The 16,478-nt window shown below is 43.9% G+C and overlaps 1 pseudogene; it reads left to right on the forward strand.

The window, feature by feature from the left end:
* Positions 1-4,556: 4,556 nt before the first annotated feature.
* On the forward strand, positions 4,557-4,674 carry LOC126356568 (5S ribosomal RNA; annotated as a pseudogene).
* Positions 4,675-16,478: the final 11,804 nt, after the last annotated feature.

A 16,478-nucleotide genomic window follows, 5' to 3' on the forward strand; every position in this document is an offset into this window, starting at 1 on the left:
CTGCTGCCTTCACTACTACATCCCTCAGAGCTACCCATTCTTCTTCTACTGTATTTCTTTCCCCTATTCCTGTCAATTGTTCCCTTATGCTCTCCCTGAAACTCTGTACAACCTCTGGTTCTTTCAGTTTATCCAGGTCCCATCTCCTTAATTTCCCACATTTTTGCTTTTTCTTCAGTTTTAATCTGCAGGTCATAACCAATAGATTGTGGTCAGAGTTCACATCTGCCCCTGGAAATGTCTTACAACTTAAAACCTGGTTCCTAAATCTCTGTCTTACCATTATATAATCTATCTGATACCTTTTAGTATCTCCAGGGTTCTTCCACGTATACAACCTTCTTTCATGATTCTTAAACCAAGTGTTAGCTATGATTAAGTTGTGCTCTGTGCAAAATTCTACTAGGCGGCTTCCTCTTTCATTTCTTAGCCCCAATCCATTTTCACCTACTATGTTTCCTTCTCTCCCTTTTCCTACACTCGAATTCCAGTCACCCATTACTATTAAATTTTCGTCTCCCTTCACTATCTGAATAATTTCTTTTATTTCATCGTACATTTCTTCAATTTCTTCATCATCTGCAGAGCTAGTTGGCATATAAATTTGTACTACTGTAGTAGGTGTGGGCTTCGTATCTATCTTGGCCACAATAATGCGTTCACTATGCTGTTTGTAGTAGCTTACCCGCATTCCTATTTTCCTATTCATTATTAAACCTACTCCTGCATTACCCCTATTTGATTTTGTGTTTATAACCCTATAGTCACCTGACCAGAAGTCTTGTTCCTCCTGCCACCGAACTTCACTAATTCCCACTATATCTAACTTTAACCTATCCATTTCCCTTTTTAAATTTTCTAACCTACCTGCCCGATTAAGGGATCTGACATTCCACGCTCCGATCCGTAGAACGCCAGTTTTCTTTCTCCTGATAACGACATCCTCCTGAGTAGTCCCCGCCCGGAGATCCGAATGGGGGACTATTTTACCTCCGGAATATTTTACCCAAGAGGATGCCATCATCATTTAATCATACAGTAAAGCTGCATGTCCTCGGGAAAAATTACGGCTGTAGTTTCCCCTTGGTTTCAGCCGTTCGCAGTACCAGCACAGCAACGCCGTTTTCGTTAATGTTGCAAGGCCAGATCAGTCAATCATCCAGACTGTTGCCCCTGCAACTACTGAAAAGGCTGCTACCCCTCTTCAGGAACCACACGTTTGTCTGGTCTCTCAACAGATACCCCTCCGTTGTGGTTGCACCTACGGTACGGCCATCTGTATCGCTGAGGCACGCAAGCCTCCCCACCAACGGCAAAGTCCATGGTTCATGGGGGGAAGCTAAAAAAAAAAAAAAACAGTATCCTTAATAAATCATGAAGATCTACCAACTCCCCCAAAAAAGCAACAATTATCCGTATGGCAAAAAAATATATACTCCCTGATATACTAAACCAAAAAAGCCAAAAAAACAACTATAAAACTGACTTACACGACCTTAACCTATGAAGCACGTCATGCACCTTACGTTGCTCAATTCCAGGTTCCTTCTGTTTACCCTTTGTAACTTTCACCTATTGGTTGGTTGCTGACAACTGAGATGTCCCCTCAATCATTCTCTTAAACTGTTTTATGCGACCGATTTGTATAATAGATGTTTTCGTGGGGAACTGTATCTTCATGTTGACCACTGAGTTGACTTCCACTATCTGGTATGGTATTGTTAAAAATTTCTTCATTTTTCCCTTTGACGAAAAGGGACTAGTGACTATTACCCATTGCCCCACACGGTATTGTGGCAGTTTGCCCATACTTCTGCTCAGTTGTTCGTGGCGTTCTAGCACCTTCATGTTTGACTTTTGCACATTTCTCCAAACTTCCCTTATTCTTCTGGAAAACTTTGTCACCGAATCACCATCTACTCGTAATTCAGGAATAAAAAAGTCAAAGGTAGACGGCATTTTCTTGCTGTACACCACCTGAAATGGCGACAAGCCCGATGCAATATGAACTTTCGAATTATAGGCACGCTGTACTTATGGTAAATAGGTGTCCAAATCGTCGTGTCTGGAAACCGCATAATAGCTCAATATCTTCGCAACTGTCTTCTCCACGCGTTCCGTTCTTTCACTGGTCTGCGGATGAAGCAGACTCGTCCGTAATTTCTCTATACGCAAAACGCGACATAGTTGTTTCATTAAGTACGAGACAAAATTCGTACCTTCATCTGTAATTATGGTCTCCGGCACTCCAAACATGAAATCCAGTTGTTTTTTAACGCTGTCAAAAAATGAGAAAAATGATTGGTGATCATGAGAACGTACCTATTTCCTGCAGGTGTTTTGTTAAATAACCTGAGGATGTACAACCCTACCATAGAAAATGGACTATATGCGTCTGATAGCCTTTGCAATGTAACTTTATGATGCATAATGTCAGTCCTCTACACACATGCCACACAGCGCTTAACATACTGCGCACTTCCTGCTCCTTCACCAAAACTGCTCTGCTACGCGTCTGTCAATCGCACGTCGCCCACCATGACCTGACAACATATGGTCGTGAACTTGCTGCACAACTTCCTTCTGGAAACCCTCTGGAACTACCACACATGGTCGTTGTTCTACGTAACTAACTGCTCTACAGAACTAGCCCTCGTGCATAACGAAATGTGGTTGTGACTTAAATGTCTGGAACTCCATACCTCTTTCATGTGCCTGCTGCCACTCTTGAACGCTCTTCCCTAGCTTACTTAACATTGCTACACAGCGGCTTGACGAATCTGCATTTGCCTGTCATCTTCCTGACTTATAGATTACTGTACCTCGTACTCGAATTAACTAATGCCCAGTGAGTTAATCTACTACATGGATCTTTCAACCCAAGCAACCATTTGAATGAGGCATGGTCTGTAACGACCTTAAACTTCCTACTATAAAGATAATACCTAAAATATGTGACACCATATATAGCCGCCAACATCTCCTTCTCCGTTGTTGAGTAATTATGCTCTGCCTTCTTTAACTGCTTTTTCGCGTAAGCTACCGGAGGTGCCTGACCATCCACCATCTGTCACAAAACACAACCGATTGCCTTATTTGAAGCATCGCACGAAAGGACAAACTCTTTCTTAAAAACAGGAAAAACCAATACTCTACATGAAACAAATATTTCTTTCCATTTTTCAAATCCCCAACGGAGTTTCGTCTCCTTCTTCAGTAGCGTGTTCAATGGCCCGGCCATTTTCGCAATGTCTTTCACGAACCGTCTATAATAATTACAGAGGCCAACGAATGACAGTACCTGCTTAGTTGTTTGCGGTATCGGATAATTTTTAACTGCCTCCGTAAGAGCCGGCCACTGTGGCAGAGCCGTTATAGGCGCTTCAGTCCGGAACCGGACGACTGCTACGGTCGCACGTTCGAATCGTGCCTCGGGCATGGATGTGTGTGATGTCCTTAGGTTAGTTAGATTCAAGCAATTCTAAGTCTAGGGGACTGATGACCTCAGAAGTTAAGTCCCATAGTGCTCAGAGCCAGTTGAATGAACAATTCAGGTATTTTACTTCTTATGAAGGTATATTTATATATACCGAAACCGTGGTCAAGAATTTTAATAAATATTTACCCTGCAACTGTTTTGGCTGCCATCATTTACCGTGAAATTCGAGGAAAAATTAAAATTGCACGTAACTGTTTGGAAGATAAAAGCAGTGAACTGTAGTCAGCTATGAATAAAAACTTATTAATTTTAATGAACTTAACACACGCATTTGATTCGGTATCAGGCTCCTAAACTATACCCTGGTTAACGTTTGTACTTGTCGGTCAGCAGCAACGAGAGTATTTTATTTATGCACTTTAACAGGTCTTAAGTGCACGAGTCTGACCGTAGAAAGGATAGGATATCATCCTCGAGTTGGACGACGAGAACCAGCGTGCAGAATAATTTACAGCCCCATTCCATTCCGACGGCGGTCGCAATTTTTACTTTCATGACTCTGTTTGTATACTCGCACTGCACGTCGCGAGTTGTGTATTGAGAGGCATTTTATAAGAACTGGTAACATACCGAATTGCACTGCACATCGGAAGTAGGGCAAATAAAATTTGATTTTTGACAGTTACATTATTATTCCTAATATCGAAAGGCTGCAGAGCAGATGAGCGTTCCGTGCAGATAGGTAGGCCAACGAATTTAATTAGCATGTTCATAATTTAATTGCCAAGTTCATGTTCGCTGTTAGGCACAGTGATTATCAAAGTGTATGTGTGAAATTAATATTACATCAGTTTAGATGCTTAATACTAGTAGAATATTAAAGTGCTTTCTTGTGAATTTTCAATCAGTTTTGCCAGAAAATCAGGTACGATAATTTTTATGTTCATGTGCTATGACAGTTGCAAGACTAAAGAGAAGTATTAGCAATATTCAGAGACAACATTTTAATCTGAGTCATTTTGTTTGCAGTCAGATGGGATATGAATATTTCATTGAAATTGGATTGCTTATTCGCAGACGAATTGTTTTATTTTCCAGCTAATCTTGATTTCGCGTAGGCAACGGCCTTGCCGCAGCGGATACACCGGTTTCCGTCCGATCACCCAAGTTAAGCACTGTCGGGCGTGGCCGGCACTGGGATGGGTGACCATCCGGGACGCCATGCGCTGTTGCCATTCTTCGGGGTGCACTCAGCCATTTGATGCCAATTGAGGAGCTACTCGACCGAATAGTAGCGGCTCCGGTCAAAGAAAACCATCATAACGACCGGGAGAGCGGTGTGCTGACCACACGCCCCTCCTATCCGCGTCCTCAACCGAGGATGACACGGTGGTCGGATGGTCCCGGTGGGCCACTTGTAGCCAGAAGACGGAGTGCTTGATTTCGCATCGAGCAACCTTGCATAAACTCGAGTTTAACTACGACCAAAAAACTTTCAACGTTTATACGAAATTAAATTTTTAGTGTTTTTACAATGCAGGTGTCAAGCAAAATACTCTGTGTTGCACATATTTGAAATCAATGAATTAGTACCCTAATGTATAACTTTCTTTTTGTAAGATTGTCAACAATACCAATAAATTATGTATTAAATTATTATAGCCTCCATCTTGGCTGTCCCTCCAGGAGATTTGAACAGGGGACTAATCTGAAATCTTTCGCCAATAGAGAGATCATCATGACACTGTTCCAGTTACTGGCGGTATGTACTATGGAAACACGTTATGTGTCTTTAATTCAGTGGTTTCCATCGCCATCTTCATTCCCATGAGGTTGATAATTGCTAATTCTTCCGCATTTTTAAAACAGTTTCCCTCCTCAAGGACAAGAGAGTGCCCAGAATGTATGTCTGCTCGTTCATCCTCTTTGACAATGCCGTTGAAAGAACGAGGATGGTTTCTTATGCCGGAAGTCTTTGGTAGGCACTCTTTACGATTTTGATTCAAAATTTAAGTCGGGGTTGGGTTTAAGCCCGTCACACACGACGTTTTAATTTCTAATCAAAGACGATATCCCAGATGACAAGTTCCTTAATAACTTCAATTTCAGACAAAATTCTGTTGGCAGTAAGCCTTGAACAAAACAGACTTTCACCTCTTTGTGACAGTCCTGTTTATGCAATTTAGATAAATACACGCAGCACAAAGTTAATAGCTGTATTTACAAAACTATGATACAGATTAGGTTGACACTTTTCAGAGGGTTGCGTCATCCAAATAGTATGATATTACAGCAAGCTGACTCTTGCTATCTTCAAGCCACCCAATGACTGATATCTCTGTCTGTCTCTCTCTCTCTCTCTCTCTCTCTCTCTCTCTCTCTCTCTCTCTCTCTCTCCCTCCCTCCCCATCCCCCCATTTACATGAGGATGAACAACACAAAAAATTATTTTGTCACCTCTATGAAAAATATGTTAGTAAGGTGTCACTGCTATCCTCAGTGAAACTGAAGAGGAATTACAGGATCTGTTGAATGGAATGAACAATCTAATTAGTGTAGAATATGGACTGAGATCTCGATGGCACTCCCACGTTGCAATTCCGAATGCGCATTCATTCTAAATGAGGAGTACTAAGTATGAAATGATATCTTAGAAATGCCAAGTGGTGTTATTACTAGCAAAACGCCGAACAGATACATTAAAATTGACAGAATGAAAGTTTAGCCTGCCACATACAACAGCTGCATGTATTCCGAATTTTTTACCTTTTTTGTTACGATGTTTTTCATCTATAAAGGTGCCCAACAGCCAGTGCTATATGTAGATAACTAATAGGACTGCAGAAAAATTTAGACACGTTCGCTGGATTTGTTGATCTGGAAAAAGCATTCGACATTGTAAAATGGTGCAAAATGCCCTACTCTTCAGTCTACGCATCGAAGAAGCAATGACGCAAATAAAATTAACGTTCAAGAGTGGGATAAAAATACATGGCGAAAGGATAACCAAGATAAGATTCGCTGTTGACGTTGCTATTCTCAGTGAAAGTGAAAAACAGTTAACAGGATCTGGCGAATGGAATGAATATTCTAGTGGGTACAGAAATGAACTGAGAGTAAATCAAAGAAAGACGTAAGTAATGGGAAGTCGCAGAAATGGGAACAGTGAGGAACTTAACATTAGGATTGATGATCACGTGGTAGGCGAAGTTAAGGAATTCTGATACCTATGCAGCATAATAACCCATCAGACAAAGCAAGGAGGACATAAAAGCAGACTAGTATTGGCAGGAAGGGCACTCCTGGCCAAGAGAAGTGTACTAATATCATAGGCCTTAATTTGAAGAAGAAATTTCTGAGAATGTGCGTTTGGACCACAGCGTTGCATGGTAGTGAAACGCGGATTGTGAGAAAACCGGAAAATGAAGAAAACCGAAGCATTTGAGATGTGGTGCTACAGAAAAAATTATGTGGACTGGTAACGTAAGCAGTGAGGAGGTTGTCCATAGAAACGGCGACGTAACGAATATATTTATAACACTGATAAGAAGGGAGTGTACTCCTGTTGCTACTGATATTTGCTGTGATAAAGGGGATTTGCCGATATTGCTGCCGCTGTGCGTCCCCCCCCCCCCCCTAATGCATCTTTCTTCTATAGTCTGGATGGTCTGACCTACGCACATTTTCCTGCATAATATGACGTCTTGGTTTCTGGGGTATTACTTAATAGACAGCAACAATGCTTTTGTATTGAGCAGGGCATGCAAAATGCAAAACACTGTTTACATTACGTTACTGGAGTGCATGAAATACATGGAATGTATTTGACAATGAAAATTTGTGCCGAACAGGGACTTGAACCAGGATTTTTCACTTATCGCGAGCAGCGGCCTTACCATCTGGCTACCGGAGCACAACTCACATGCAGACTCAAACTTCCATATGTTGTCAACCATGTGTCTTCAACCTGCACTCGTACATGAGTCCATGCATGTCCGAAGGAACATTACATTCTAATTTGGAATAACACAGGCACTGGAATATCGTATTTATCCACCGATACTGGGCAAGCAACTTTCAAGTAAAATGGCTGCCCTGTAAGGGAATATATATAGAATGGATGTACGAACACAGGTTGTAAACACATTGGTTTACGACGTCTGGTAGTTTGATAAGATATTGCAGTGCTTGTAGTATTCCTATTTGCAACACAATGGACCTTTTGACATGCATGCATTGCATCCGCACCTGCAATATAGGAGGAAGGAAAGGACCAAAACGTGGTTGGCCAGAGGCCTGAGGAAGATGCAGAGCTCCACGCCAGACTGACCGATGCATGTAAAGTGTCGATGGACTGACTGGTCCACTATAGGTAGGGAGAAATAGTGCGCTAACAGATTTCTTTAAGAAGCCATATATGTTTATCCAGAGTAGGTATCAGTCAGACAGATGGGGCGCCAACTCCGTGTCACTCGTCGCCAGCCTCCGGTGAACTCGAAGAAGTTTGTTTTCTCACTTGGAGTGCGGCTCTGAAAGTTTGTACTTCGTAATACTGCAAGTAAGCAATTTAGCTGTACCTCTCAGGCACAGACACTAACTTCTGTTGTGCAATCAGTTGCATCCTTTGATTTTTGCAATATTTATAATTAGCACTCAGTGTAATTGTTTGCCTGAACGCAAATAAATAGTGTTATTCAGACTTGTCAGTTCCTTGAGACTCCTGCTGCGAACATCCTATCAAGTCCCGAAATCTGCGGCCTTCTTAGGTGCCCTGCGACATGTTGGCGCTGATCCAAGCAATCAGCCTGCCTTCATTGGGAGTTTGTTCTGCATTTGATCTTACCTGCTCGAAAACCCCATACTGACCATCTTCCCTCCTTTAAGGTGGGTAATACGTCAAACGGGCCGACTTGGAGCAGGAGACGCACCACAGAACATTTTAATGTCCACTGTCTATACGTTTACAAATAAATTTATAAAACTTTGCCAGCATGACCAGCATGGATTCAGGATTCACACTCATAGCGATGGAAGTTCACAAACATGACAAAATAATTTTTTTTACAAGTGAAATTACATCATTTTTTCACTTACTGATGGCCGAATTTGATGTTATAAGTAAACTGTTCTTCATAAGTAGGAGATACTCTTCGATGAATTTTGCACAGCATACAAACCATACTTACAGGTGTATGAAACTCTAGAATTTATTTATTTTATGAAAAATTGAATAAGCTGTTACATTTTAAACTTCATGTTAAAAAAATACTCAAATTTTATAGTTAATTATCTCAATTTTTACCACAGTTTTTAATATATTCGGAAAATTCTAGTTTCATACTCCTGGAACTATGGTTCGTATTCTGTGCAAAATTCATCGAAAAATCTCTCCTAGTTGTGAAGAAAAGTGTACCCATAGGAACAAATGCAGCCAATAACAAGTGAAAAACTGATGAAATTTCAGATAGAAGAAAAAATTATTTTGTTACTTTTTTGAGCTTCCACCACTGCTATGGGTGTGAATCCCGAATCCTTCCACGTCAGTCTGAAAAAGTTTTATAAATTTATTTGTAAAAGTGTAGACAGTGGAAATTAAAATGTCCTGTAGTGCCTCTCCTGCTCCAAATCAGCCCGTTTGACGTCCTACCTCCCTTAATTCCCCTCAAGTGCTACCGAACAGATATATTTAATTCGCAGAATTTAAGAAGCTCCTCGAAATTATTTCACATTTGGGTCTTACAGCAAGTCAGCCTCAGGAACAGACTTCAGGAATTTCCAGTGGCTGTTTCTTCATAATAAAATCAGTCCTTGCTGTAATGTGCTGGTCGCTATCAGGACTTTCATAAATATTTTATAACAGGTTCTCGAAACCACCTCCCATCCTATGAAAACCACTAGCATTTTAGCCAATCCTGTTGGCCTCTTCCACAGCTAATTTAAGAGGTTTAGGGAAAGATAGACCCTCATCTGCAGAGTAGAGAAAGTCTCATTGCTCCAGAAACCAACTGACGCCTCCACAATTGATACAGGAGAGGCTGGACAAATAATTATATTACAAGACTTCAACATTTTAGGTAATATATGTACACTCCTGGAAATGGAAGAAAGAACACATTGACACCGGTGTGTCAGACCCACCATACTTGCTCCGGACACTGCGAGAGGGCTGTACAAGCAACGATCACACGCACGGCACAGCGGACACACCAGGAACCGCGGTGTTGGCCGTCGAATGGCGCTAGCTGCGCAGCATTTGTGCACCGCCGCCGTCAGTGTCAGCCAGTTTGCCGTGGCATACGGAGCTCCATCGCAGTCTTTAACACTGGTAGCATGCCGCGACAGCGTGGACGTGAACCGTGTGTGCAGTTGACGGACTTCGAGGGAGGGCGTATAGTGGGCATGCGGGAGGCCGGGTGGACGTACCGCCGACTTGCTCAACAGGTGGGGCGTGAGGTCTCCACAGTACATCGATGTTGTCGCCAGTGGTCGGCGGAAGGTGCACGTGCCCGTCGACCTGGGACCGGACCGCAGTGACGCACGGATGCATGCCAAGACCGTAGGATCCTACGCACTGCCGTAGGGCACCGCACCGCCACTTCCCAGCAAATTAGGGACACTGTTGCTCCTGGGGTATCGGCGAGGACCATTCGCAACCGTCTCCATGAAGCTGGGCTACGCTCCCGCACACCGTTAGGCCGTCTTCCGCTCACGCCCCAACATCGTGCAGCCCGCCTCCAGTGGTGTGGCGACAGGCGTGAATGGAGGGACGAATGGAGACGTGTCGTCTTCAGCGATGACAGTCGCTTCTGCCTTGGTGCCAATGATGGTCGTATGCGTGTTTGGCGCCGTGCAGGTGAGCGCCACAATCAGGACTGCATAAGACCGAGGCACACAGGGCCAACACCCGGCATCATGGTGTGGGGAGCGATCTCCTACACCTGCCGTACACCTCTGGTGATCGTCGAGGGGACACTGAATAGTGCACGGTACATCCAAACCGTCATCGAACCCATCGTTCTACCATTCCTAGACCGGCAAGGGAACTTGCTATTCCAGTAGGACAATGCACGTCCGCATGTATCCCGTGCCACCCAACGTGCTCTAGAAGGTGTAAGTCAACTACCCTGGCCAGCAAGATCTCCGGATCTGTCCCCCATTGTGCTTTTTTGGGACTGGATGAAGCGTCGTATCACGCGGTCTGCACGTCCAGCACGAACGCTGGACCAACTGAGGCGACAGGTGGAAATGGCATGGCAAGCCGTTCCACAGGACTACATCCAGCATCTCTACGATCGTCTCCATGGGAGAATAGCAGCCTGCATTGCTGCGAAAGGTGGATATACACTGTACTAGTGCCGATATTGTGCATGCTCTGTTGCCTGTGTCTATGTGGCTGTGGTCTGTCAGTGTGATCATGTGATGTATCTGACCCCAGGAATGTGTCAACAAAGTTTCCCCTTTCTTGGACAATGAATCACGGTGTTCTTATTTCAATTTCCAGGAGTTTATTAGAAAATTTGCAACGGTTGAGACTGTAGATATACAAGTAATCTACTGCTACAGAAAACGAATGGGAACAACAAACGTTGAACATTATAAAAGACAATTTCTTGTTTAGAATGGGGTAAAACAGGTTTGTAGCACATAACCAGTGTCATTTAAATTCTGTATCGAAGAACCAATGCGGTGAAATAAATTCCTAACCAGGAATGAAAATGCTAGGGAATAACTGTCAGTGCTAAGATAATACACCCCTTGTGACAAATGCAAGAGAGCATTGGAAGACTGGTCATCATTCTCAGTGCACAAGAAAGCTAAGAAGAAGATGTTACTGACCGTCAGGAAGTCATGTGATATCTGATACAGAGGTCCGCAGTGTATCAAGCGTGAGCGTCCAGGATGGAGGATGGAGCATCAGGGCGAGATAAAAGCCACTCCAAGACAGAGAGCAGCTTCACCCAGCAGATCGACCTCGTGACATGAGCACTTCTGGCAGGGTGGCTTAGCTGTGTACAGCAGACTGGCATGACTGGCTGAGTACAGGTAGTGCTGGCCGCCTGCCCCAGCAATGGTGAATGTGGGGTGCATAGACGGCCAGGGTCAGTCTCGGTACTTCACCTGGCGCTGGAGGACATCTAGTGCCGACGCTGGAGCCCCAGGTTACCGGTCCTGTCGGGATGATGATGGAGAGGAATCCAACGCTACAGTAGATGTTGACTCTGTCACACACCTATTCGACCCAATGACCAGACAGACCAGAGGGTCAGTATTTATACGAGACATAGTGGATTTGTTGTGGTGCATCTGCAATAAAAACTACCAAGAGGTGTAGGCTAAGGCACATTTCCAAGCCACCACGTTAAACCATGTGTTTGGCCCCCTTGCCTTAGATTCGCGGTAGAACAGAAAACTGGATTCGCAGTCAGAAGAACAACAGCACTGACAGTCAGTAGTGAGACAGTGTGTGTTTCGGGAGTTAACAGAAGCCACGAACCCCCTTGAAGATGTCCTCTGCAGATGGGGACGAAACGTCGGATTACAATGCGAAATCCATCAGACCACGGCATAATAGCCCGGAAAAGAATTTTATTAATCATGACAGTTCTGACCGTGAAAGTTTACATTTTACAGGTTGATTCCTGCAATCCTTGAAAATGCGAACGCTCTCAAGGAACGCTTCTGTATGAAGTTTCCTCTCATGACTTGATAATCAACCCGGAAGTGTATACACTACTGACCATTAAATTTGCTACACTAAGAAGAAATAGAGATGATAAACGGATATTCATTGGACAAATAGATTACAGTAGAACTGTCATGTGATTACATTTTGACACAATTTGAGTGCAGTGGTCCTGAGAAATCAGTACCCATAATAACCACATCTGGCCATAATAACGGCCTCGATACACCAGGGCATTGAGTCAAACAGAACTTGGATGGCGTGTACAGGTACAGCTGCCCATGCAGCTTGAACGCGATACCACAGTTCATTAAGAGTAGTGACTGGCGTATTGTGACGAGCCAATTGCTCGGCCACCATTGACCAGACGTTTTCAGTTTGTGAGAGATCTGGAGAATGTGGTGGCCAGGGCAGCGGTCGAACATTTTATGTATCCAGAAAGCCCGTGCAGGACCTGCAACATGCGGTCGTGCATTATCATGCTGAAGATTGAGGATTTCGCAGGGATTAAATGAGGGGTTCAGCCACGAGTCGCAACACATCTGAAATGTAACGTCCACTGTTCAAAGTGGCGTCAGTGCTTACAAGAGGTGATCGAGACGTGTAACCAATGGCACTCCATACCATCACGCCGGGTGATACGCCAGTACGGCGATGTCGAATACACACTTCCAATGTTCGTTCACCGCGATGTCGTCAAACACGAATGAGAAAATCGTGATGCTGTAAACAGAACCTTGATTCATCCGTAAAAATGACTTTTTGCCATTCGTGCACCCAGGTTCGTCGTTGAGTACACCATCGCAGGCGCTCCTGTCTGTCCATGCTGCTGCAAAAGTCGTCGAACTGTTCGTGCAGATAGTTGTTGTCTTGCAAACGTCCCCATCTGTTGACGGAGGGATCGAGACGTGGCTGCACGATCCGTTACAGCCATGTGGATAAGATGCGTGTCATCTCGACTGCTAGTGATACGAGGCCGTTGGGATCCAGCACGGCGTTCCGTATTACCCTCCTGAACCCACCGATTCCATATTCTGCTAACAGTCATTGGATCTCGACCAACGCGAGTAGTAATGTCGCAATCGCGATAGGCTACAATCCGACCTTTATCAAAGTCGAGAACGTGATGGTATCCATTTCTCCTCCTCACAGGAGGCATCACAACAACGTTTCACCAGGCATCGCCGGTCAACTGCTGTTTGTGAATGAGAAATCGGTTGGAAACTTTCCTCATGTGAGCACGTTGTAGGTGTCTCCATCGGCGCCAACCTTGTGTGAATGCTCTGAAAAGCTAATCATTTGCATATCACAGCATCTTTTTCCTGTCAGTTAAATTTCGCGTTTGTAGCACATCATCTTTGTGATGTAGCAATTTTAATGGTCAGTGTTGTACTTCTACCCTGAGGAAATTGAAGAATCCACGTGTTTGTCGCCACAAAAACTGAAACGGTTTTCTTCTTCTCCACGACATCGCAAGATCTCACATAAGTCTGCGCACACTAGAGAAGTTCCCAAAACTTCATTGGACCGTTCTTCCTCATTCACCGTACAGGCCGGATGTCGCTCCTTCCGACTTCCATATGTTTGGCTCGATGAAGTATTCACTCCGTGGGAAAAAGAACCTGGGTGACGAGGTGGTAGCTGATGCAGCAAGACATTGACTGCTCCAACACACGACCAGTAGAGCAGTACCATTTGAGCAGACAGCCCTCCTAGTAAGGTGGCGTAAGGCCATCACACTGAGCGGAGATTATGTTGACAAATAGAGTTTTGTAGCAAAAAGGCTGGGAAATATTATGGTGTATTTTTGAATCCTGAATAAAAACAACTTGCTTTCAGGAAGAAAATGTGTTGCTTTACTTATAGAATGCACCTCGTATGTCGTAAAGGAGAGACTCCGTTCTACAACGTTATACGTCATAATCGAATTGGTTCTGCTCTTCTCGAATTGTCAGCAGTCTTCATCTCTGCTACATTTACTTAGCGACTGTGTTATAGGGTCTTACCCCTGATAGGTGAGGTTGCGTCCTACCTAGTGTCTCTACCTAGTGTCTCTAACATAACATTATGAAAGTAGTTCGGTCTGGATTCTTCTAAAGACTTTCTGCTGAGCTGGCTCACCGAGCGAGTTGGCGCAGGGGCTAGTGCAATGGACTCGCATTCGACAGGACGACGGTTCAGTCCCACGTCTGCCCATCCTGATTTACGTTTTCCGTGATTTTCCTAAATCGCTCCAGGTCGCTACCGGCACAGTACACAAGGCAATTATGAGAATCTCTTCCGAGGTAGCAGGAAATGATGGAGTGAGCATTGGCATGATTAAGAACGCCGTAGACACTATTACTCCAGTTATCACAGAAATCTTCAACCTGTCTCTTGTCAGTAGTACATATCCTACAGAGTGGAAGCAAAGTTTAATTCAACCTATATCCAAGACTGACAACCCTAAGTCGCCAGGTGACTACAGGCCGATTAGCATACTGCCTGCAATATCTAAAGCCCTAGAATACATCGTCCATGAACATCTACATCTACATCTACATCTACATGACTACTCTGCAATTCACATTTAAGTGGTTGGCAGAGGGTTCATCGAACCACAATCATACTATCTCTCTACTATTCCACTCCCGAACAGCGAGCGGGAAAAACGAACACCTAAACCTTTCTGTTCGAGCTCTGATTTATCTTATTTTATTTTGATGATCATTCCTACCTATGTAGGTTGGGCTCAACAAAATATTTTCGCATTCGGAAGAGAAAGTTGGTGACTGAAATTTCGTAAAAAGGTCTCGCCGCGATGAAAAACGTCTATGCTGTAATGACTTCCATCCCAACTCGTGTATCATATCTGCCACACTCTCTCCCCTATAACGTGATAATACAAAACGAGCTGCCCTTTTTTGCACCCTTTCGATGTCCTCCGTCAATCCCACCTGGTAAGGATCCCACACCGCGCAGCAATATTCTAACAGAGGACGAACGAGTGTAGTGTAAGCTTTCTCTTTAGTGGACTTGTTGCATCTTCTAAGTGTCCTGCCAATGAAACGCAACCTTTGGCTCGCCTTCCCGACAATATTATCTATGTGGCCCTTCCAACTGAAGTTGTTCGTAATTTTAACACCCAGGTACTTAGTTGAATTGACAGCCTTGAGAATTGTACTATTTATCGAGTAATTGAACGGATTTCTTTTGGAACTCATGTGGATCATCTCACACTTTTCGTTATTTAGCGTCAACTGCCACCTGACACACCATACAGCAATCTTTTCTAAATCGCTTTGCAGCTGATACTGGTCTTCGGATGACCTTACTAGACGGTAAATTACATCATCTGCGAACAGTCTAAGAGAATTGCTCAGATTGTCACCCAGGTCATTTATATAGATCAGGAACAGTAGAGGTCCCAGGACGCTTCCCTGGGGAACACCTGATATCACTTCAGTTTTACTCGATGATTTGCCGTCTATTACTACGAACTGCGACCTTCCTGACAGGAAATCACGAATCCAGTCGCACAACTGAGACGATACCCCATAGCTCCGCAACTTGATTAGAAGTCGCTTGTGAGGAACGGTGTCAAAAGCTTTCCGGAAATCTAGAAATACGGAATCAACTTGAGATCCCCTGTCGATAGCGGCAATTACTTCGTGCGAATAAAGAGCTAGCTGCGTTGCACAAGAGCGATGTTTTCTGAAGCCATGCTGATTACGTGTCAATAGATCGTTCCCTTCGAGGTGATTCATAATGTTTGAATACAGTATATGCTCCAAAACCCTACTGCAAACCGACGTCAATGATATAGGTCTGTAGTTAAATGGATTACTCCTACTACCCTTCTTGAACACTGGTGCGACCTGCGCAATTTTCCAATCTGTAGGTACAGATCTATCGGTGAGCGAGCGGTTGTATATGAGGGCTAAGTAGGGAGCTATAGTATCAGCGTAATCTGAAAGGAACCTAATCGGTATACAATCTGGACCTGAAGACTTGCCCGTATCAAGCGATTTGAGTTGCTTCGCAACCCCTAAGATATCTACTTCTAAGAAACTCATGCTAGCAGATGTTCGTGTTTCAAATTCTGGAATATTCCATTCGTCTTCCCTGGTGAAGGAATTTCGGAAAACTGCGTTCAATAACTCCGCTTTAGCGGCACAGTCGTCGATAACAGTACCATCGGCACTGCGCAGCGAAGGTATTGACTGCGTCTTGCCGCTTGTGTACTTTACATACGACCAGAATTTCTTCGGATTTTCTACCAAATTTCAAGACAATGTTTCGTTGTGGAACCTATTAAAGGCATCTCGCATCGAAGTACGTGCCAAATTTCGCGCGTCTGTAAATTTTAGCCCATCT

Source organism: Schistocerca gregaria, chromosome 3 (genome assembly GCF_023897955.1).
Source record: "Schistocerca gregaria isolate iqSchGreg1 chromosome 3, iqSchGreg1.2, whole genome shotgun sequence".
NCBI lineage: Eukaryota > Metazoa > Arthropoda > Insecta > Orthoptera > Acrididae > Schistocerca > Schistocerca gregaria.